The 21,972-nt window shown below is 42.2% G+C and overlaps 1 protein-coding gene across 5 annotated transcripts in view; it reads right to left on the bottom strand.

The window, feature by feature from the left end:
* Positions 1-21,972, bottom strand: part of CUNH4orf19 (chromosome unknown C4orf19 homolog) — an 87,717-nt gene that overhangs the window by 27,724 nt on the left and 38,021 nt on the right. For 2 of the 5 annotated variants that reach the window (XM_025212596.1, XM_025212597.1), the window contains 2 exons: positions 19,711-19,801; positions 1,173-1,230 (listed from right to left, as the gene is read on the bottom strand). The gene's annotated coding sequence lies outside the window, so the exon portion shown is untranslated. Of the gene's footprint in view, positions 1-1,172; positions 1,231-2,215; positions 2,681-10,513; positions 10,741-19,710; positions 19,802-21,972 lie in introns of those variants that run through there. The other 3 variants (XM_025212598.1, XM_025212599.1, XM_006030911.3) reach the window with 3 other exon arrangements.

Below are 21,972 nucleotides of genomic sequence, written 5' to 3'. Positions count from 1 at the left end.
AATGCTTTTATTTTGGAACTGAGGGAATCGGTTACAGGGCTGAGAAGCAAACTTGTGTTTGTGTAGTATGATCAGAACTGATGAAACTTCCTGGAAAGTGTTTTATTGGTTAGAAATTGTCTTTTTAAAAATTAATATTTTTGTAAAAATTCAAAACTGTTAATTTTTAATATTTGGTTTAAAAATGTTAATTCTTCCAATTTTTCAGTTACAAAAGCCTCTGATATGGGAAATCAAAAGCCTCAAAAATATTTTGGTGACATTTTCCATAAAGTTATAGAAAATTGAACTTTTAAAACAGTAAAAAATTAAGACAAATGTCTTCCATGTTTGCCTATATATATGTATGTATGTATGTATGTATGTATGTATGTGTATATGTGTGTGTGTATGTAGATATATGTATGGGGATGTATATGTATATTGCTAGATGGCATATTATGGCACCTTTTCATGTGTTATGCCATATTTTTGTGAATTTCCCCGCCTCCTAGACACTCTATGAATAAAGTGGCATACCTACAGATACTTTTAATGCTGTTGTTACTATTTATATATGCTATATCTTTACAGCAATTATGCAACAAATATAGTGAAATAAATGGTTATGCTTTATGCTTTTAGGTGAGTTATGGTAAAAGTTTGTGCTGTTCAGAATATAGTGCATAAGCTGTCTGGTTTTGGAAATCAGGTAACCTGCTGGTTTAGGCTCAGACTGGCTAAGTGGCTTTTGACATGTGGGTTGTTAAATAGGCCTGGAGAGTACCAGGCACGAGAAGCAGCTCCTTCCTCACTAATTCTTGTTTGTCTTTTCCAAATTTATAGGATAGCTCTATCATCCATTTCTGATAATTATTTTACTTAAAAATAGTAACTGTCTGACATAATAATTTGTTATTAAAGAATTGTTTTGAAATAACAAATAAGCTTATTATTTCAGCAAGGGAATAAGGATCAAGTAAACACAATGTGTTCACCGTAAATACAAATAGAGATTTATGTATATGACATTTAAGCAGAATTGTTTCTAAATCATCTAAATCTGGATTTTCCATTAAATGACTGATAAGACAGTTATTTAAACAATTCAAAGGGAAGACAATAAACACTGCATTTTTGTAATCTGCCATTAATATATAAGGATATCCACTAATCATCAAATTTGTACTCACCAAATAGCCAGCGGGATTTGAGTGATCATGATTTTAACATCCAGCTGAGTGATGATATCTGAAAATATAGACGTGTTATTTGTTTATGCAGATGTATTGTTGTTGTTATTAATGCTAATGAAGATAACAATTTAAGCTTACTTTGTTTTCATCCCAAATTTCAATGTGGTCTGCACCCATTAATTATTATACACTATTTTAACATTATTACAACTATTACGTATTACTTAATGTATGGTGCTTACAAATATGTTATTGTTGATGGTGAATGTCCCTGAGTTTCTCAGTAGCAAGAAAATACATCTTTACCTCTTGATCCCTAAGTCTTGACTGGTGGAAACACACCCTGCTTGGTAAGACCCTGGGAATGGAGGATGTATCTGCTAGCATCCCTGCTCACATTCAGAGACCCAAATAGAGAAAGATTTGGCCTATACTATATTAATTGCTAAAAAATCTGTATTACTTGATTTCTATTATGCAGAAACAACTATGTCATACAGCTTTTCCAGTTTGGATATGTAAAAATATTAGTTGGTAACAGGAAGAATTTGAATTGGTAGAATTGGTACGTTAGAAGCATTGCGCTTTCTTCACATCACCTGTTTCCCCACTTCTTATATTTTCCCCCCCCCCCCCCCGACCTTCTTCCCCTTCCTATTCTTTTTGCATGCAAACTGAAACACACTAACAAACCATTCTGAGCATAAGGTTGTTCTACCAGGATAGGTCCACTGAAGTTCAAACTTTCCCAGCACAGTCCCTACTGGATGTTGCCCAACACACTTCAGTATTTGTTCATTACTACTTTATAGGTGCATTGCCCGGTATTTTTCAGTAGCTAATCACAAGTGTGATTTAATTAAAGATAATAATTTCTGCAAAAGTCAGGGTTTTTTATCATAAATGTTGGTTATTGCCTTGCTTGGCTTTCAACAAAATGTTTAAAAATTGTTTGTGATAAGTCTGGCAGGTTCCTCCCTTATCCTCCCTCAGCTGTTCTACTTTCCAAACCAGAAACATCATTCAGACCCACCACTTACCCCTAGTGGCTTCATAAGCAAATAACAAGTCCCTTCTCTTCTGTCTTTCACTGGAGCTGTGGCTTCTTCTTTTCCAAGTGGGGGAGGGGGAGGGGGCTTTTCTGAACTTCCTGTGCACTGTTAAAGATGCATATTGGCAGTAAGAAAGAACTCCCAGCCAGGTGTTTTCTGTTTCCTCTTTCTTGTTTCCTTTGCAAGGGCCCTCCCCTTCACCCTACAGGCTGTTCCTCATACCCAGCTCTTAGCCTCCCACTGCTTTGCAAGCACTGCCCCTTTTCAGCTTTCTCTCTTATCCAACATTCCTTCTCTCAATAAAACAGGCTCTAATGTTCAAGGCTGCATGTGTGAGCTGTTGCTGAGTACTTGGGGCCTGATCCTGTTTGGCACGTAGTGTCTTCCACGACTTTCCAAAGGTCCTACAGGAAATAATGCACCTGGCAGGAGGCACTCAGCACCTGGCTGGACAGGCCCTTATGTTGGCATAACGTCACTGCACTGCTTTGAGATACCTGAGCTTTGAAAGGAGCTGTGTAGATCTTTTATATTTTCATGCATGGCTTACTTTCTCTAACAATCGCTCTACTCTTGCACTGTCTCTCTGCTCAGCTAACACTATGTACGCAGTGTTATTTTTCTCCATCTTCAAGCAGGAAGTGAGGATTCTATTTAGTTTGAAAGGATCCAGGGATTTGTTTGTAAGGCACTTATTTCCAGGAACACATGGTAAATATTAATTTGATCTTGTAAGCGATCAAAAAATATTATAAGAATTAAATCTAGGCTTTACATTGTTACACCTTTAATAACTGATTTTAAATATTTATTTGGGTTTTGAGAGAGATTTTTTTTCTCTCTGATCTATCTCACCACCCAAAATAGGAAGTCTCAGAGCATTTCTGCACCTCGCTATTTACTGTATAACATTAAAATGTCTGTTTCATTTTAGACTATTTAAAAGAAAGAGTGGGGCAAAGTGTAAAACTCATGCAATCATTAGCTAGTTTGCACAACAGAAAAGCAAATATGGTCAGTAGTATAAAAAACTTACTTCCTCTTCAGACAAGTTTGTTCACTACATCTATCCTTCCTGGATTTTTCTTTAAGTTTTCTGTTGTTTGCTGAAGTTAATTTATCCCATGCTTTAAACTAATAATTCCACTGTTGCAAAAAATTACTTGTACTGTGACAGAACCTAGAGACCTTAAATTTGGCTCTGACCCTGCCCCCCCCATAGTCTTTTCTTCAAAGGCTATATAGTCTAAACATGTGATAAAGGGCAGCAGGTGTGTAGAACAAGCAGATGTGGGGAGGAGAAATTCCACTTCTCTTGGGATTTAGGTACCTAACTGCAGCTCTGAGTTAGGCACCTAGAGAAGATTAGGATTTACAGCCTGAAACCCCCTGCTGGGGTCACTTGCATTGTTCCTTTAGGGATAATCTACTGACTCACTATTTTGTTTAACTATATAGGGAGCAAGTGGAGGACATGGTGGCATCACCATCCAGAAAACCTGGGGCTGAATCAATTCAGTCTTTGCAGGCTGGTCTAAGATGCGTAGATTGAATTGATAAGCAAGTGAACAGGTATTTACTTTTGATTCCAGAAATGCAGCCACATGTCTGCAGTGGTCCAGGCCAGAAGCCAGGAGGCGCTAGAGCATGCTTCCCTGCTTAGCTGGGGCAGATAGCAAGTTAGGACAAGGCTAGCCTGCCCAGCTTGTGGGCAGGGTGGTTTTAGGGGAAGGTGCAAAGCATCCTGGGATACTGGGGGACTGTGAGTTAATTTGAATCTGAAGGGGATCTGGGACAAAAGTTCAGTAAATCAACTTAACCCAAATCAGTTAAGTCTGATACTACATCCATCCAAGTTTATCTTAAACCAGTTTGGGTCATTTTGAAAGCGGTTTACGCGCACTGAACTTGTGTTGGGTTACAGGTTTGAGCTGGCTTCCGATCATTTATACCAGTTGTGATGTAATTTCTCTCCCTAGTCTAGGCATTCTAACCCACATGTTCCATTGCCCAGGACAGTGTCCATACCCCAGACTGGTATATGTTAGAGCACCCACTACCACCTGTTGAGAGCAGCCATGAGTGCAGGAGATCTGGAACCTGAGAGAGAATGAGCAAGCATGAGTGGCAAGCCAGTTTAACTGAGGACTCTTTAATGTAAGATACAGGGACAATCCTTAGACTAGGGACTGAAACTCAGGACTCTCCCCTCACAGGTGAGTGCCTTTATCATTGGGCTACATTCATGTTTGATGTTCTTATCCTCTGCATGGCTCCTCTGTGAACCTTGAATGCTTTTCAAGTGGAGGGTTGGAAAACAAACCCCATGTAGAACCATTTTAACACTTTAATTCCTGGTCATGATCTTGCTGGCACAGTGCAGAACACTGAAATAATGCATTATGACTTATCACTCAATTGCTGGAACAAGATCATAGGATCATAGGAATGTAGGGCTGGAAGGGACCTGGTAAGATCATCTAGTCCAGCCCCCTGCTCAAGGCAGGATCATTCCTGACTAAACCATGCCAGCAAATCTCTCTCTAATTGCTCCTGAAACCAGAGATGCCATACTTTCTCTATGTGGGTTGTTCCAATGCCTGGGCAGTTGGTCATTCTAGCCAGAAGTGATAAAATGCTGAAGTGCTGCACCAAAAATAACATCACTGGAATGTACAAGTAAAGCCAGTTCTAAGCTGAGTTGGCAGTGCAGTCCTCTGTGCCAGTATATCCTGTTTGGCCAGTATTACTAGTATGTGACATCACAAGCTGAGCATTGGCATATTATTCATTTAGGGGACTAATCATTCATTAGTCCCACAGTAATAATTACTAGCAGCTACATAAGTTTCTATATACAAGAACATGCTACCAAACAACATATATCAGTGGATATATTTCTATATGTCTTTGTTTAACAAAAAGTTTTGCTTCACATTTTCTTAGACTGCAAGGATTGTACATGTTTACAAGCTCTTAAATGTGTAAGAGAAAAAATCCTTAACTAGTAGAGAGATGTGGTCATGCAGTCAGCTACAAACACAGTCCATTTTGCTTAAACATTCATGTGTCTTAATATGAGTTATATTTTAATATGGTTCCTAGCGAATTGTTTTTAAATATTCTGCAAAAATGAGGCTTTTGTAGCAGAAGAAAGCAGTGAGTAAAAGCAGATGAAATAATGGGGTTAGAATGGGAGGTAAAACCTAGAAATTGTCTTTTAAAACTCCTTTTCTCTAATTGTATTAATTAAAAACCTCTGAAATGGCCTGATTGGATGAATGTTATATAATAAGCAAGGATCCCGGTTTTCCCTGATAAAAAATCACAAATTCTCTGATGAATATGGCAAATTTTCTGATTAAAAACCCTAAACCTATTAGTAATATGAAAGGCTGCTATGTATGTGTATCAGTTGAACAAATGTTTTCTTGATATAGTTAAATTTTAAAGCAATTTGGAAGCCTACCAGTGCCTCAGTCACTATAATAAAATACATTCTAAATACCTATACATTTTATTTGATTTTGGGTTTTTTTTATCTTGGAAAAAAAAGCAGCTGCTGCAGTGGAGCAGTGCGGAGCAATGTGTGGAGCCCACCTCCCTCCACTAAAGCCTTGGGTAGGAGGGTGGGGCTGGAGCCCCGCCATTGTGCACACTTCTGGGGGGCTAAAAGTGGGGACCTGTGTCCCCCAGATCTGTGTGGGGTGGGGGCAAGTGCAGACTCTCCACCTTGCTGCCCTTCCCTGGGGCCTCTGCAGCCCAGTGGGTGTACCCTGGCACTGCAGGGCAGAGCAGGGCTGCATGGGAAAGCTTGTTGCCACTGCAAGCTCTGTGGTTCCCTGGCAAGGCATCCCATGTGTGCGCAGCAGCGGTGCGGCAGCACAACCCTGCACTACCACACCCATTGTTGCTGCATGGGCAGGGGACACTCGCTCACAGAGGCAACAAGCTTTCCCACACAGCCTCACTCTGCCCTGCAGTGTTGGGTCGCACCCACTGGTCTGTGGAGACCCCAGGGGAGGGCAGCAGGGCAGAGAGCCTGAGCCCACAGTGGGCAGCCCATGCCTGCCCCCACCCCATGCACAGATCTGGGGGTCATGTACCCCCCCCCCCCATGCTCCCTGGGAGTATGGGCAACAGCGGGGAGCCATCCCTACCCCTAGGTCTCTGGACAAGACACCTGCAGCCCCATCCTGCTCCCCGCCAGTGCCCTGTGGCCATGCATTCCAGCCCTAGGCTCCAAGCCCCATGCACCCCCAGCTGGGCAGCAGCCCCAGGCCTGCCCAGTTCACTCCCTTCCTCCTTCCCCATAGGGACTTCAATTTGCCCCCCAGCCCTACCAGACTTACCTGCAGGAGCTACTCTCCAGGCTGCTTGGTGGCCATGTGCATATACATGCATATGGTGCCCCCTGCCTGACCACCCTTCTCCTGCTCCCCCCCAGTCCCTTGCAGGCTGGAATTCTTCCAGTCTGCAGAGAGCTCTTTGCAAAAGTGCAAAATCCATGAGTTTCTCCATTTAAAATTAAAATGAAAAATCTTCATTTTCCTTAGGTAAAAGGGGAAATCTGCATTTTTCCATGGGAAATGGAAAACCCAGATTCCTCATAATAACCCCAGGTTCACTGAAGTGCTACTTTATGTAAGGATTCAGGACAAGCTGTCCATGTGATAAGTTTTTCGTTTGATGCCACAAAAAGTTTGAGGTTCAGTGGCACAATATTAGTGTGCCTCTGACTTGGTCCGGGCAGCCTACTCCTCAACCAGTCACTGTCTGTGCCCCCCCAGCCTGAACCAAGGGCTTGGCCCCCATGGGTTGGTCTGGCTCATCTCTGCAGTCCTAGCCCCGCAACTGCCAGTGAGGCAGGCAGATGGCAGTGCCCCCATCCCTGCTGCTGGAGTGGGGACAAATGCCTGATGGGCTGTTACATCCTGGCCAGACCTCAGCTGTGGTGCCCCAGTGGGAGAGGGGGGCGGGGGAATAAACCCCTCCCCCATTTGCTTCTGGCCACACCCCCACCCCTGGCTAGAGCAGAGAGCACAGCCTAGCCCAGGAGCATGCTGGGATGCTGGGGAGACTCTGATTTAACTTAAAACAGGAAGGGGTCTGGGACAGGCATTGCATAAACAGTTTGACCCAAATCAGTTAGTCTGATACTACATTCAACCAGGTTTATCTTAAACCAGTTTCAGCCATTTTGAAACCGGTTTAGGTGTACTGAGTGTCTGTTCTGTTACAGGTTTAAACCAGTTTCTGATCACTTAAACTGGTTTATGTGTAATGTCTATCCCTAGCCCTAGGGTTCTGGAGCCACACTGAAACGGTGGTTTTGGCAGCTGCAGGGATTAATGGAACCATCACTGTTTGTGGGGTTTCCAGCCTGCTGGAAGCCCCACAGTCCAGTTTCAGAGCATGGAACCAAGTTATGCATCCAGATTTGGATTGTGGGGACAAATGAATTTGATACCCTTGTTTTAAACTACATGGTTCCATAAAATGAAGGTACTGTTAAAAAAAAATAGGAAAGCAATTCTGTTTCTTGTATAAATTGCTTTAGTGAAATTTTAAAATTACTTTCTGTTTCTAGTATTCTATGTAATCTTTCAGCACTTCCATCTTATACCTCCCTTTATTATAGACTCCATTATGTACTAGGACCACAAGCTTTTTCCTGCCTCTCACTGGAAGTGTCATGAGATCCACCACCATTGGCTTATAAGACAAGTTAACTAAGGCTTTGTAAGGTTACCACCTCCCTATCTACTGATGGTTCTCTTTGAGGCATGAACTGATTTCATTAACTGGAGAATTGAGACATCCTGTTCTGAGAGAGCCCTGCTTTGCTTTGATTGGATACACCAGCTGTCTAAATAATTAGGCCTCCTGCAGTTCAGTAGCTCTGACCTAAGGATGCTGAGGAACTTGAGTTTCTTGCATTGTGTGTGTCTGTATGGTATATGTACACAAGGAAGTGATATACTTTGTGCAATTTCCACTGAAGTCAATGGGGTTTTTCCATGGACTTCAGAAGAAATGGGTTCAGACCCACAGTGCAGCAAACTTAGTCCCTTTACTGGCTGTATTATCAGTACATGTCTACCTTCAGTGGATATATGTGGTTTCTGCATATTAAATCAATATTCCATACTTTGTTCTACTAACAGGTAAAAAACACCACATACAGCTCATCTTGGTACAAAACCTGCATGCAATCCAAGCTTCTAGCACCAACTGTTTGGTGCCTCTTAACTTGAGAGTTACCTTTAGATTAGTACAAGGATTAATCTAGGACAAGCTTTAAGGTCCAGGGAGGGCTGCTTGGCGGCTTTCTCAGAAATGCTTCTGGTCCTACATGCAGCATGAGTGAGACAAAGGGAATTTCAAAGTCTCAGCATATGGCTGAGAAGATGACACAATGAAGAGCTTACGTTTATTAGGCTCTGAAACTTTTGGATCAGGAAGGGTGTACATAGAACGGATGCCATCAGACAGCTGGTACAAAATATATTCAAGGGTTTGGTGAATTGTTTAAATGCTAAAGAAATTCAATAGGTGCTGACAAGCATTCAGGTTAAAGACATTTGTTTATATTAGGAAAAGGATTGCCTTGGATCTAAAAAAGGATAGGACAGTAATTATGCATGAAATAGAGGAGGGGCAAGCTGAGATCAGAAATACATTCCAGAAAAATAACAAGGTATCAGATTAAGGAGGTTAATGAAAATAGGTGCACAGCCAACAATAAAAACTATCAGCATCTAGGAATGTGTATGGGAATCTTTTGTGCAAAAACTGATTAACAAAAATGTCTAGAAAGAGGATCTTGATGTAGTAGCCATTGCTGAAAAACAGTTGGATGACAATAACCAATGAGTGGATTAAGAGAAAACCACGACACCTGCTTGATTGCAAGCAGTTTATTCCATTATAAGGTTTCTTGCTCCTTTTTCTGAAGCATTTAGTACTGGTCACTGTCAAAGATACAGGTCTGATCTGGCATGGCAATTCCTATCATTTTATTCCTGTGAGCAGAGCCAAGGAAGCACAGTATCATGAGCACCAGCTTAGTTCTGTTCTGGATCTAGTATAATCAACAAATTTTGCCCCTATTTACGTTTTTGGATAGCAGTTGGCTTGTCAACTATTTATTACTCCTGTTACTGACTGAGCCCAAAACCACACAGCTTGATTTCCTACGCAGGACTGACAGGTAAACAAACAGAACCTTCTGACTTAAATTTCATCTGTCAACAAAACTGCATGTAAAACTGCCTTTCATTCTCCAGCCAGGCTCAGAAGTGTTCCTTGCATTTTTACCTGGGACACCCACTTTTGATTTAGCCTAAGCCCACAAGCCTGATGGAACCAGAAGTACTTTTGTTAATTGAAAATTGTTGAGATATAGTTTATTTTCTCTGTTTTGGTAGTAGTTTAACTCTCTAGTAGTTTCTGTCTGAACTATGTCAGTGTTGTGGATATCTGGATGATGAGGGGCACAGATCAGGATAAAATAGGGGATGCAAAGAGGACAAAAGCCTTTAGAAGGCCACTTTATCATTGCTACAGGGCAAAATCTGCATGGAAAAACTCAGCTGGACAGACTGGTTTTCAGCAGGGTTACTAGATTAAGCACAAGTATGCTATAAATAAGCACCACTAGATGGCAGCACGTCAGACTGCCTTAAAAAACCCATGCGGTAAAGCTCTGTTGAGAAGTCTAAACCCTGATTCTTGCTCTGCTTGACCTCCCTTGCCTTTTGTATGATGTATCCAATACTAGCAGCAGCCTGGGGAGGATTTACTTGCTTGTTTTTGGTAATGTTGAGATTGTGGGTAAACTGAACCTTTATAAAATCTGTAGCTAAACTTGAAAAAATTTTTTGGGGAAGAGGGAATAATAATCCATCAAAGTTAATAAATTCTAGGCTTAATAACATATTTCGTGCACAGTTTTCTAAAACAGTATCAATATTTTGGGCCCAAAATTGTACCTACAAGTTACTACATCTGAAAGTTTTTTCTCTCTAGAGGTTATTATAAGCTAATGTTTGCTAAGAACACCTGTGAGAAGATTTAGCAGCTGATGTGTCTTCCTGCATCTATTTGTCTAACATTGTCAAACTTATGGCCACACACATTGTGTGGCTTGGAGTTAGCAGAGGGGCGGCAAATTTGGGCTTGGAGAAAGTGGGGTGGGCCCTGTTGACAAATTCTGGGGCACAGAGCCCTGTTGGACGTGGATGTTGCGGTGGGAGGCAAACAGAGTAACCTTTGCTGGCTCACCTCACTGCTGTGCCCAGATCTGGCCTATGGGGTACCCTGGAGTTGGGATCCAGCCTGACAGGCAGGGTGTTTGACCCACTTGGTCTGTTTTGTGCTTGTGGTTCTTTCCTCTTTGGCTTTCTGGATGAGGATGCTTGAAGGGTCTGGGTGGACATCTAGCAGCTGTTTGTGTTGTACGGTATTGTAGGAAACATACCTAGAGTCTAGGCTGGATACCTGTAGAAAATCTAAGTTTTATGTTAGTTTTTTGGAAACATGGCATTAGGGGCAAGATTGAGGTCATTTAGCATGTGTGATCCTCACTATGACATTCTGATACTCTGGATGCTAAGAATCACCCCTCCCCCCTGAATATTTTGAACATCTCTAATTTATCAATGCTGTATGAAAAATTGCTAGTGGCACATAATAGTCACCAAGGATGGTTAAACTATTAGTTAGTTCTTATACAAAAAGACTGTAATAAACCTGGAAGAGCTTAATATGACTCTGAGTGATATTTTTCTGAGGAAAAAAGAAACAAAAAACAGGAGAGAGCCTAAAGCTGTCCCAGAATTGTATTTCTCTGTGGGGCAAAGCATCAGCATCCTCATCGTGCCTCCTACAAGTAGCTGAGCCATCATTAAAACTAATGATGTTACTAGTGGACTGAATCAGATAACTGTCAGATCCCAGTCGGTTGGTTATATATATCAACAAAGTTTCTCCTAGCCAACTAGCGAATGAGATGGCTTTTCAGACTATTGGCTCAGCACTTTGAATCCTCCAATTCACTGTCAAGGGTCTTTCATCAGGAAAACATTCCATAATCAGTTCTACTGTAATTCATCACAAGGCTGACATAATCTGTCTTGTGAAGACCCATATTGTAAAGGATGAAGCTGGTTACTTTACTATCAGTGACTTTGTTGTGATATGCTACATCCTTCATGCAAAATGTAGGAGAGCCACCTATGTCTGTGGCAACATCTCTGAGGCAACACACACACTATCTACTAATCATTGTGATGTCATAAAAGTTGGAAGCTTCAGTATCACAAATGTCTATAAACCACCAAGCGAAACCTGGGGGAACTGCCCTCTTCCCTGTCTCCCCCACCCAGCCATATATGGTGTTGACTTTAATAGCCACCACATACAGGATGGGGTTACTTCCACCCAAATGAAGATGGTGACCTGTTACAAAATTAGGCATCTAGCAATGACCTTGCCTTGATCCATGGCTCTAAACTGTGTGACAGCTCCTACTCAGCAAGATGGGACCAAGATTACCAAGATGACCTATATTGCATTATATCATTCAGCAGCCCCCCCACAATGTTCTTGCAATGTTCTCAATGACTTTCCACACAATCAACACCATCCATCACTCATCCACAGTGGGTTGGTTATTAAATGTGTAAGAAAACCCAGATGGAACTTCTGGAAAGTCGATTGGTCCCTATTCATGGAGACTGTTGAAGGATCCACTGTTATCATCCCATGGCAAAATATCCCAGTTGATGAAGCCTGTAAGTATTTCTGTGGTGCTGTTTATAAAGCAGAACAATCCTCTATTTTCCCAGAGGATTTCACCCCCGGTACACTCCTTGCATGGATGGAGAGTGTGCTGATCTACTGGATGAGTATGAAAAATCAGATATCACAGATCACCTGCTTGAATCACTTGATACTGCTCATTGGAACTGCAGGGAGGGAATGGCATGGCATCATTTCTGTCAATGTTCAGACCCAAGATACTCCACAAATCTTTTCACCAACAGAACTGAACTCTATGCTGTGCAAAATAAAATCTGGCACTGCAACTGGTTATGATAACCCAGAATTTTTTAAACATCTCAGTCCTCAAGCTTGACTTCTATTCTTCTTCAGCCATATTATGTATGAAGAACAAATTCTGTCAGCATGGAGCTGAGTGAAAATCATTGGCCTACCCAAGCCTGGCAAAGACCCACAATCAGCAGCAAGTTAGTGGCCAATCTCCCTCCTGAGTGCCTGCTACAAGACACTTGAAAGACTAGTTCTGCAATGTATTTCTCCAGTAATTGATTTTGCTCTAAGCCTAGACTAAGCAGGATTCTGCTGTAGATGGAGCACTTGCGATCAAGTTCTAGCCTTAAACAGGTTAATTGAAAATGGCTTTCAGAAAAGCCTGAAGGCTGATGTTGTCTTCATTGGTTTAACAGCAGCATATGATACTGTCTGGCAGACTGGTCATCTGGCAAAAATATGAAGACTTTAGAGTCCACCTGGCCAACCAAACTCGCTCTTGGAGTCATCAAATCAATGGCCTCCCTCAGGGATAAGTACTAGTGCCTCTCCTTTTCAACCTGTATACTGATGGCCTGTGACCAGCTCACAAAAATTTGTTTACTCTGATGACAGTGCCTTTGCCACCCAAGGTCATGACTTCAGGTGTGGAACTCGCACTTAATGGAGACATGAGACTGATGTCAGAGTGCTCCCTAGAATGGTGCCTCAAACCAAATATCTCAAAGACTCTTTCAAGTGTTTTTCATTTGCATAATGCCAGTGCAAATCATGAACTCACTCTCATTTTAAATGGTCAGCCTTTCAAATTTAAAACCCACCCAGTTTATCTTGGAGTCATCCTTGACTGGATTTTAACTTATGAATCACATTTCCAGAAAACTACTTTAAAAATCATAACATGAAATAATTTACTTGCCAAGCTCACAGGCTCCACTTCGGATGCCAGTGCCTCTATGCTACATTCATCTGCTCCCACACTCTGTTATTCAGTCACTAAATACTGTGCCCCTGTATGGGCTTGTTCATCACACAGCAAACTAGTGGACACCCAACTGCACATTACAGTGCATCTTGTCAGGCAAAATGTGCTCCACTCCACTCCCATGGTTACCAGTATTCAGTAACATTGCTCCCCCTCATCTCTGCTGCACAAATGCTGAAGTAAACTTACGAGCCAGACTGTGGGATAATCCTATACTGCCAGTGCACTGGGGCATATTCTACCCACCAATAGCTCCACTCCCCTCCAGGCACCCAACATGGTCGACCCTTTCAAAACCCTTTGACTTTTCCTTACTTACTCAGTGCCATGAAGAATGCTCAGCACAACCACCAATCAATCACCACATCATCTCTGACCCTGCAGGCAGGGATTTAACCAGCCAGGCTATAATTGGGCACTTCTCAACCATTTTTGAAGTGGACTGGGTCAAACCTGTACTAACCCTATACCATGGCTTTGGCAATGGCAACAAATGCCCTTGTGTACAAGTTAACACCATGTCCCACGTGGGTGACTTGTGTCCATTTACAATGCTGCCTGGTGGCCTTCAACACTCTTCACATTGGTGATGACATCACCTTCAGATCACTGAAACAATATGCCAAAACCACATATACTAAATAAATTTCACTGATACAATAGTGAGGCAGTGAAACAGACTGCCTAGGGAAGTTGTGGACTCTCCATCACTGGAGATGTTCAAGAAGAGGTTGGACAGCCATTGGTTGGGGATGATTTAGGTGTAGGCCTATGTTCTACTATAGGTATTTCCAATGCTCTGGGCTTTGCTGGTTGCCCTTGCCCCCCACCCCTTTTCTGCTACATATGTCATGGTGTATCTAAAACTCCCACAAAGGCATTGGGTGTTGACTGCAACCAAGGTTGGGGATTTTGATTGTTTTTTGCCAGTACTCTTGCTGGGACTGGCTAGAGAGTCTTGCCCCTCTGCTCAGGATGAGGCCGACCGCCATATTTGGGGTCAGGAAGGAATTTTATCCCATGGTCAGATTGGTATGGGATATGGTGGTTTTGCTTTCCTTTGGGGCAGAGGGCATGGCCCCCTACCCAGGATCTCTTGAGAATATATTTCATAGAAGCAGGACATTGGTTGCCATGGTTCCTGTGCTTGACCATGGCAGGTTAGGGTGTTAGGACTGTGTGATGTCAGGTTTGACAGTAGTCCTATGTAGAGTTTAGATTATGGATTGTATAGGATGGATATAGGCAGGGCCATCCCCAGGGGGTGTGAATCAGGGTGACTGCCCTGGGCCCTGTGCTGTGGAGGGCCTCTGCATTGCTGGGCTGGCTTCATGTCTGGCCACTTGCCACCTGCTTCCCCTCATCTCACTGCCACCGCATCCAGGTCCCACACAGGCTGATTTGCCCTGGGCCCTGGACCATGCTGTGGTTGTCTCTGGGTATAGGATGGTTTGGATAGGGGTGATCCTGCCTCAAGCAGGGGGTTGGACTACATGACTTCTGGAGGTCCCCTCCAGCCCTACTTCTCCATGATTCTGGTGGTTGCTCTCCTAGAATTATCCTTCAGGGACTAGAACCAGGGGAATCCTTACAGCTTGGGATTTTTTTTCCTCCTTTCTCTCGGGCCTGGAGTCATTTTTCTTGCTTTCCGTCTTTCTTTTTCCTAGTTGCCACCCTTTCTCCCCTCAAAGACCTGTTCTTCCCTGTTGTCTGGCTTTTCATAGTCTCTTCTTTTTTTGAGTGGCTTAATTTGACTTTAACAGCTAAATCATCGCTGTATGCCTGTATTTCTTCTTTATGGTATTTAACTTTCTAAAACTTCAGAGTGAAAAGACAGGCTTTCAGTTGTTACCACCTAACAATAATAAGGCTGGAAAGAAACATAGTTCAAAACCTGTTGGGTCAGTCTCTGGAGTTATAACAATGTAGCATGATCACTGGAAACAGTTTTAGAGCAGAACAGAGAGATATTAGTCTACGTATGTTTACTATACCTGAATGAGGACAGAATGGTGTGTCAGAAGAAATTTCAAACACTAAATAAAACCACATAAAACTAAGCCTGGAAGGGACCTCAAGAAATTTAGTACAATTCCCTGCTCAAGGCAAAATTATCTGTATCTAAACTAACCCAGCCAAATGTTTTCTTAACTGCTTTTAAATGCTTCTGATGATCAAGATTCCCCACTCTCTCTCGGTAATCTGTTCCATTGCTTAACAACCCTCATCGTTAGCAAGTTCTTTCTAGTATCCAACCTAAATGTCTTGACTGCTCCAACCAAAGAGCAATACTTTGTAGTTGTCTTTATTAAGTTTCGTGCACTTTGATAAATAAGAGAAATGGCCTGAAATAAAGTCAGTACAATGTATGGAGTTTGTATATGTATAAAGTCACAATGTATGGAGTTTGACTCCAAATCTTATCCTTCAAAGTGTCTGCTGCCTCACTTGAACTAGTGCCATCTGCATCTCGAACTAGTGCCATCTGCAAATTTACTGATCTCCTAAAATTTACTAATTATGAACCACTGTATTGCACCCTCCTTTCAATAGTTTAATCTAAACTGTTTTCCCTTAGCTTAGTTATGACAGCATCTTGGGAGACAGCATTGAAGGCTCTGCTAAAGTCAAGGTGTTTCACATCTGCTACTCACAATGCTTGTCACCTTGTAATAGAAAGAGAGGGCGGATAAAATGCTTAGCAATCAGGGTGTACTCCATCAGAGGCCTTGAAGAGTTTAAATTCTTAAATGTCTTTATTCTACAATAAAATAGCATTTTTCACCAAGGAATAATAATACATGTACATAATAATAATATTTCACGTTTATACTAAAATCATTAACAATATTATGATTAGGAAACTGTCTGCAGGAAACAATGTAGAAATGTAATTTAAAATTCTTAAAATGAGCCCTGATCAAGCAAATGCTTAAGAGTATGCATAACCCATTGAAGCGACTAGGAAAACTAACCTACTTAGTGTAAAGCATGTGCTTACATACTATGCCGATTGTGTCCAAAATGTAGTACTATTCCTTTCAATTAGAAATAAAAATGAGCAAATCCTCACATTTGCAGCTGCACAGGTTATTTTAGTTGGGACCTAAGTATTTATAGCGTAATCTAAAACTTTCTCATTCCTTTCAACTTGTCAGAATTCCCTCTTTGAGACTCTTTCATTAACTTGGAAACTTAAAAAATACCTCAGGCATTTAAAAAATATTGTAGTCATTTGGTAAAGAGATCATTATATCTGTATGTGTGCTTCAGGGTGAATGGAAATGCATTAATATGTCTACTGCTTGGAGAGGGCAAGAAGGAGAAATATGTTTACAAAATAAAGATAAAATGTGACATAGAGTATCTAGCCACACTGCCATGGTGAGGAACACTTGCCCACCTGGCAGCAGTGGGGGTGGCAGCATGAAGTTGTGCACAGCATAAGAATCCCTGTTAACAGAGCCCTATATATGACTGACTGCCTTACTTTTCTTAGACCATTTCTGCATGAAATTATATGATTTTTGATTATACAAACCAGACCCAGTTAAACACCAAAATGTTTGAAGATAAGATTTGAACTCAGATGAGCAGGAAGTTTGACACTGCTGATCTAGGGCATTCATGAGAACTGAGAAACCCTTAACTTACATTGTTCTGTGCCCTACAGCAAATGACTTAACCTGTCTTGTATTTCACAATTTCAATTCCTTCCCAACCCTTATAGGTTATACAGCACTTTGGAAATTTACAGCACAAGAAGACTGCTTAATATTACTATCTAAAATGCAAGACAGGGAAATAAGGTTATTTGGATAGAGGGTACCTTTTATTAGACCAACTAAATAGTTGGGAAAATTGTTCTTTGCAAGCTTTTGGCCACAAACACCCTTCTTCAAGTATATCGAGAGTCTACTGGTGAATTGTAAGCTCTCCTGGGCAGTTTCTATCCAGAAGCGCTCACAGTTCACCAGCAGACTCTTGATATGCCTGAGGAAGTTTGTTTGGATTCAAAAGCTTTCAGAAAACAATTTTTTCAGCTATTTAGTTGGTCTAATAAATATCACATTTACCCAAAGAACCTTGTCTGCCTATGTCCTTAGACCAACACAGCTACAACCAGCAACCCAAACGACAGGGAATGTATCTGTCTATATATCTGTTAAAGTACTTAGCTCATGTTAGTGCTCTGAAGTAAATAACAAATTTATGAAGACTTTCTTAGAGGAATGCAGTCTATTGTTGTAGAATTTTTATTATGCAGAAGCACTGTTGTTTTTGAACTTGAATCTTTTTGTATTAATCTGTTAAGGGATGTTCTCTGGTATTCCTGTGAATATTCATTTTTTTATCATTTGATGAGAGAGATTTACCCATACTTAATTACAAAATACATCCTCAGCAACTACTAAGTTAATTGCTGTTCCACTCTATGATTAATTTGACTAACAGTGTAATTTTACCTTCATGTCCTTTTTTGTTTGATGTAGGGATCTAGTCAGTGGCCTTGATATGTATTAACAGAATATAGATTTTAGCTACCAAAAGCAAAAAATACATCCTCTTTTAATTAGTTAAACACTCAGGTGCTTTGGTATTTATTAAGATTTGCTTTCATCTGCTGAAAAAAAATGTGTTAAAGATTAGCAGGCACAATACTTTTTCTTGTGTATTTTACAAAGGGTAAGTTTAAATAAATTGACTGGAAACAGGGAAGAAATAATCCCAAAGAGAAGAGTGAATGAGTCACAGTTGGTAGCAAACTGTAAGAATATCTATATCAACATGTCAAGTGATTGCATCATTTCACTGTGAAATTTGGCCTACTCCACAGTTTAATGGGTTTCTATTAAACAAAAGGGCTTTTCTTTTTTTAAAGCCTTCATAAGATCGTTTAGCATAAGATCTAATGTTATAAAACATACTAATTTTGAAGACTTGACACTTAAAGAGCAATGCAGGCAAGAGCTGGCAGATAATCAAATAAACCTTCAGTTTAGTGATACATTGTTGCTCTTTATGTCATTATTCAGGACAGTGGTACCCAACTTTTCTGGGCTGCAGGCTGGGTGAGTGTTGCAGGGTCAGTCTGCAGGCTGGATCTGGTGCATGGGATCTAGGCCCCATCCCATGTTAGTTTGATGCATGGCATGATTTGGTGCATGGCCCCAGCCCCACATACCAGATCAGGCCTACTGCCCTGGTTCCCTAAATTTGGCGGTAGGGGAGTGGTGGCAGTGTTAATTATAGTAGTGTTGTTTTCAGAGAGGAGAACAAAGCAATTGGGCTAAGTACACATGTTCAAAAAGCCTGAGGCAGAAGTGCTCTAAGCAGTGTTTCCTCTAAGCTGTGTGGTGCATGCGGCTGCACAGGCACACCCATGCTGCACTGCCAGGTGTGCCTGCGTGGCTGTGCATGATGCGCAGCTTAGAGGGAATGCTGGCTCTAAGTATCGCGCTTTACTCAAAGTGCTCTAGAAGAATGCAGGAGTGAACATAATGGACATTTGCCCTTGGGGGTAGGGGGCACCGAAGGGGCCAGCAGGCAGGAGGTGCTCTGGCACATCTCCCAGAAGGCTGCTGGAGTGGCCCCTCTCCCTAGCCCTGCTCCCCTGCCAGGTGGTGGCTGTGAGCAGTGGCTGGGGTTGGGGTAGGTGAATGGAACCCTCCTTGCCATGAGGGCCTCTCCGCAGCTTGCTGGCTTCAGGCTTGTGGGTGCTGGGCCGAGTCTGTGTGACATGGGGGCTCCATTCACAGCCCTCCCTCCCCCTGCTGGAGCCTCCTGACAGCTGCAACCAGAAGCTGCAGCATGGGGCTGCCTGTAGAGGTTTTTGCCATGCTGGGAACTGCGGCTGGTAGGGAATGGAGCTCCCTTGATGCCCACACACAACCTGGGCCTCTCAACCCCTGAGCCAGCAAGCTTTATGAGGTTCTTGCAGATGGGGGTGGGGAGGAAAGGGGGGATGACTCCATTCACCCTGCCCCCCACCTAGCCAGGCAGGGAGGAGACCGAGCCTTTTCTGTCTCCTCTCTGTGACAGTCCGGGGGTGGGGCTGGGCCCATGCTTGCCTGGAGCAGATGAGCACTGGCCAAGGCTACCAAGCTGTGCAATGAGGGTCCTTGGGATACTGGGGGAATGTGACCTTCCTTAATTTGCGATGGATGTGGTACAGACATTTGATAAAGCACTCTAACCTAAAGCACCTTAGTCTGATACCACATCCACTTAGGGTTGACTCCACTCAGACTGGGAGCCACCATTTTTAAAGTGGTTTATGTGCTGTGAAAATCTGTTCTGTTACAGCTGTAAAGCACTTTCTGCATGCTTAATGCACCTTAACAATAACATCTGTTCCTAGGCTTAGGCACTGAGTTGCTTCTGTTTGCTGTAAGATACAACTGCATGTGAATTCAGACATACCCTTCCAAGTAATGCTTACCATGTCTGCACAGGTTGTTAATGGGAGTGAGTAGAAGCGACATAGTCATCATGGGTCCAGTCAGAAAGCAGTTTTCATATTGTATAATCACCTGGAATTTGTAATAAAAAGTTATTAGACTAGTTCCATGCCTCATCTGTAGCAGTACTTCTGCTATAGATACTTCTTCAGTTTCCTTTTTCATTTAGTAGCTGTAAATTCATTCTCTTAAAGTCACATGGTCAAAATATAAATTAAATATGGTAAACCTGCTTTGGCATAAACATTGGGTGAAGCTTTTGCAGCATAAGAATTCACTTTTTAGGCATTAGGAAAAGTTACTTTCTTGTTTTGGGGTGTCTATTTTCAAAAGTTATATCTGGTTGAATCCAAAGCATCTGATATTTCAATTTATCTCTGTGCACTTGTTTAACTATTACTCTACCTGTTCTATGTTATTGCTACACTAGAAATGTATTCCATCTGGAATTCACACACCACACAGGGCTTCTTTGTTGTGTAAGGTTACATGAAGCTGACCATCACTTTTCACAAGAAAATAGGTGCCTTCACTCTTATGATCAAAGAGGAGTAGGATTTAATTTACTTGAAGAAACAACATGACTCTCTACAGAGAATCATGACCTGATACTACAGACAAATGGGATAACAGGCAATATATGATTTACAATGTTTGGACAGAAAATGACTGACTGCCCTACTTTTCATAGGCCATTTTTGCATGAAGTTATTTGATTTTTGATTATATAAATTATACCCAGTTAAACACCAAAATGAAGATAAGGTTTGAACTCATCATTTAGAAAAATATGCTTTAATTTTAGAATCATAGAAAATTAGGGTTCAAAGGGACCTCAGGAGGTCATCTAATCCTACTCCCTGATCAAAGCAAGACCATCGCCAACTATATCACCCCAGGCAAGGTTTTGTCTAGCCAGCTCTTAAAAGCCTCCAAGGATGGAGATTCCACAACCTCTCTGGGTAACCTGTTCCAGTGTTTTACTGCCTTCCTAGTGAGAAAGTTCTTCCTAATATCTAACCTAAACTTTCTTTGCTTCACTTGAGACCACTGCTCCTTTTTCTGCCATCTGCCACCACCGAGAACAATCTAACTTCACCCACTTTGTAACCACCCTTCAGATAGTTGAAGGCTGCTATTAAATTCCCTCTTCGCTTTATCTTCTATAGACTAAATAAGCCCAGTTCCCTCAGCCTCTCCTCAGAAGTCATGTGCCATTTTTGTTGCCCTCTACTGGACACTACATGTGGCATATTATACATGTGGCATCCAGAACCCATGGGTTGCACAGTGGGCTGGATGATAGGGCTCCATGAGCTGTATCTTTGACACCCCTGCTGTAAAGATTTATTGAACCATGAAAGGAAAAAAAAAACTTGCATGAAATGAAAATGGATCTTGAGATTATAACTTCTTTTCATGAAAGTTCTAGAATTCAGAACTAATTTTTTGATCCCCAAACTGCATATTTCTCACCACTCCACTGTGGTAAGGAAAAATAAATTTATAGATGACAGACGCTTTCTTAAGTAAGTTGCTCAGGCCAGAAGCTGGGGGCCGCTAGAGCATGGCCTCAGCTGCAGGGAAGCTGTACTGGGGAATCGTGACCAGGCCTCAGCAGTAACCTGCAGTGAACTGGCCAGGGAGGTGGGAATTAAGACCAGCATGGACTTGAGCTGGGGTCTTCTGGGCACTCTTCTATTACTCCTGCAGCGATGGGGGAGAGGATAGGCGTGGTGGTGGGCTGCAGCCAGATGATGGCTGGCATGGCCCCCTGAGGCAAAGGGTGCAGGGAGTGGGGTTATTTCCCCACTCTGTTCCTTTTGCCCCTGGGGGACTGCAGCCGAGGTCTGCCAGCTACAACCACCACTGCCGCCGCTTACTCCCTGCATGGGACGAATGGTGGGATAAGTCGGGATGCTGAGAAAACTTAAACTAGGAAAGAGTCTGGGGCAAGCTGCATAAACTGGTTTGAGCTCAGTCAGTTAAGTCTGATAGTACATTCAAACAGGTTTATCTCAAACCGGTTTTGGCCATTTTGAAACTGGTTTATGTGCACTGAACCAGTTTCTGATCACTTAAACTGGTTTATGTGTAACTTCTGTCCCTAGCCTAAGGGACCCATGAACCCCATGTGGACCTGCTGACCTCTGTTGAAGACCTGTCAGCCCCTTCTGGACCAGCCAACCCTGCTCTTGCATTTTTCCTTAGAAAACCTGTAAAACCACGGGTTCTGTCCATTA

The sequence above is a fragment of the Alligator sinensis genome, unplaced genomic scaffold (genome assembly GCF_000455745.1).
Source record: "Alligator sinensis unplaced genomic scaffold, ASM45574v1 scaffold412_1, whole genome shotgun sequence".
In the NCBI taxonomy this organism is placed as follows: domain Eukaryota; kingdom Metazoa; phylum Chordata; order Crocodylia; family Alligatoridae; genus Alligator; species Alligator sinensis.
The sequence above is the reverse complement of the archived record's forward strand: the minus strand, read 5'-3'. Positions and strand labels throughout refer to the sequence as shown.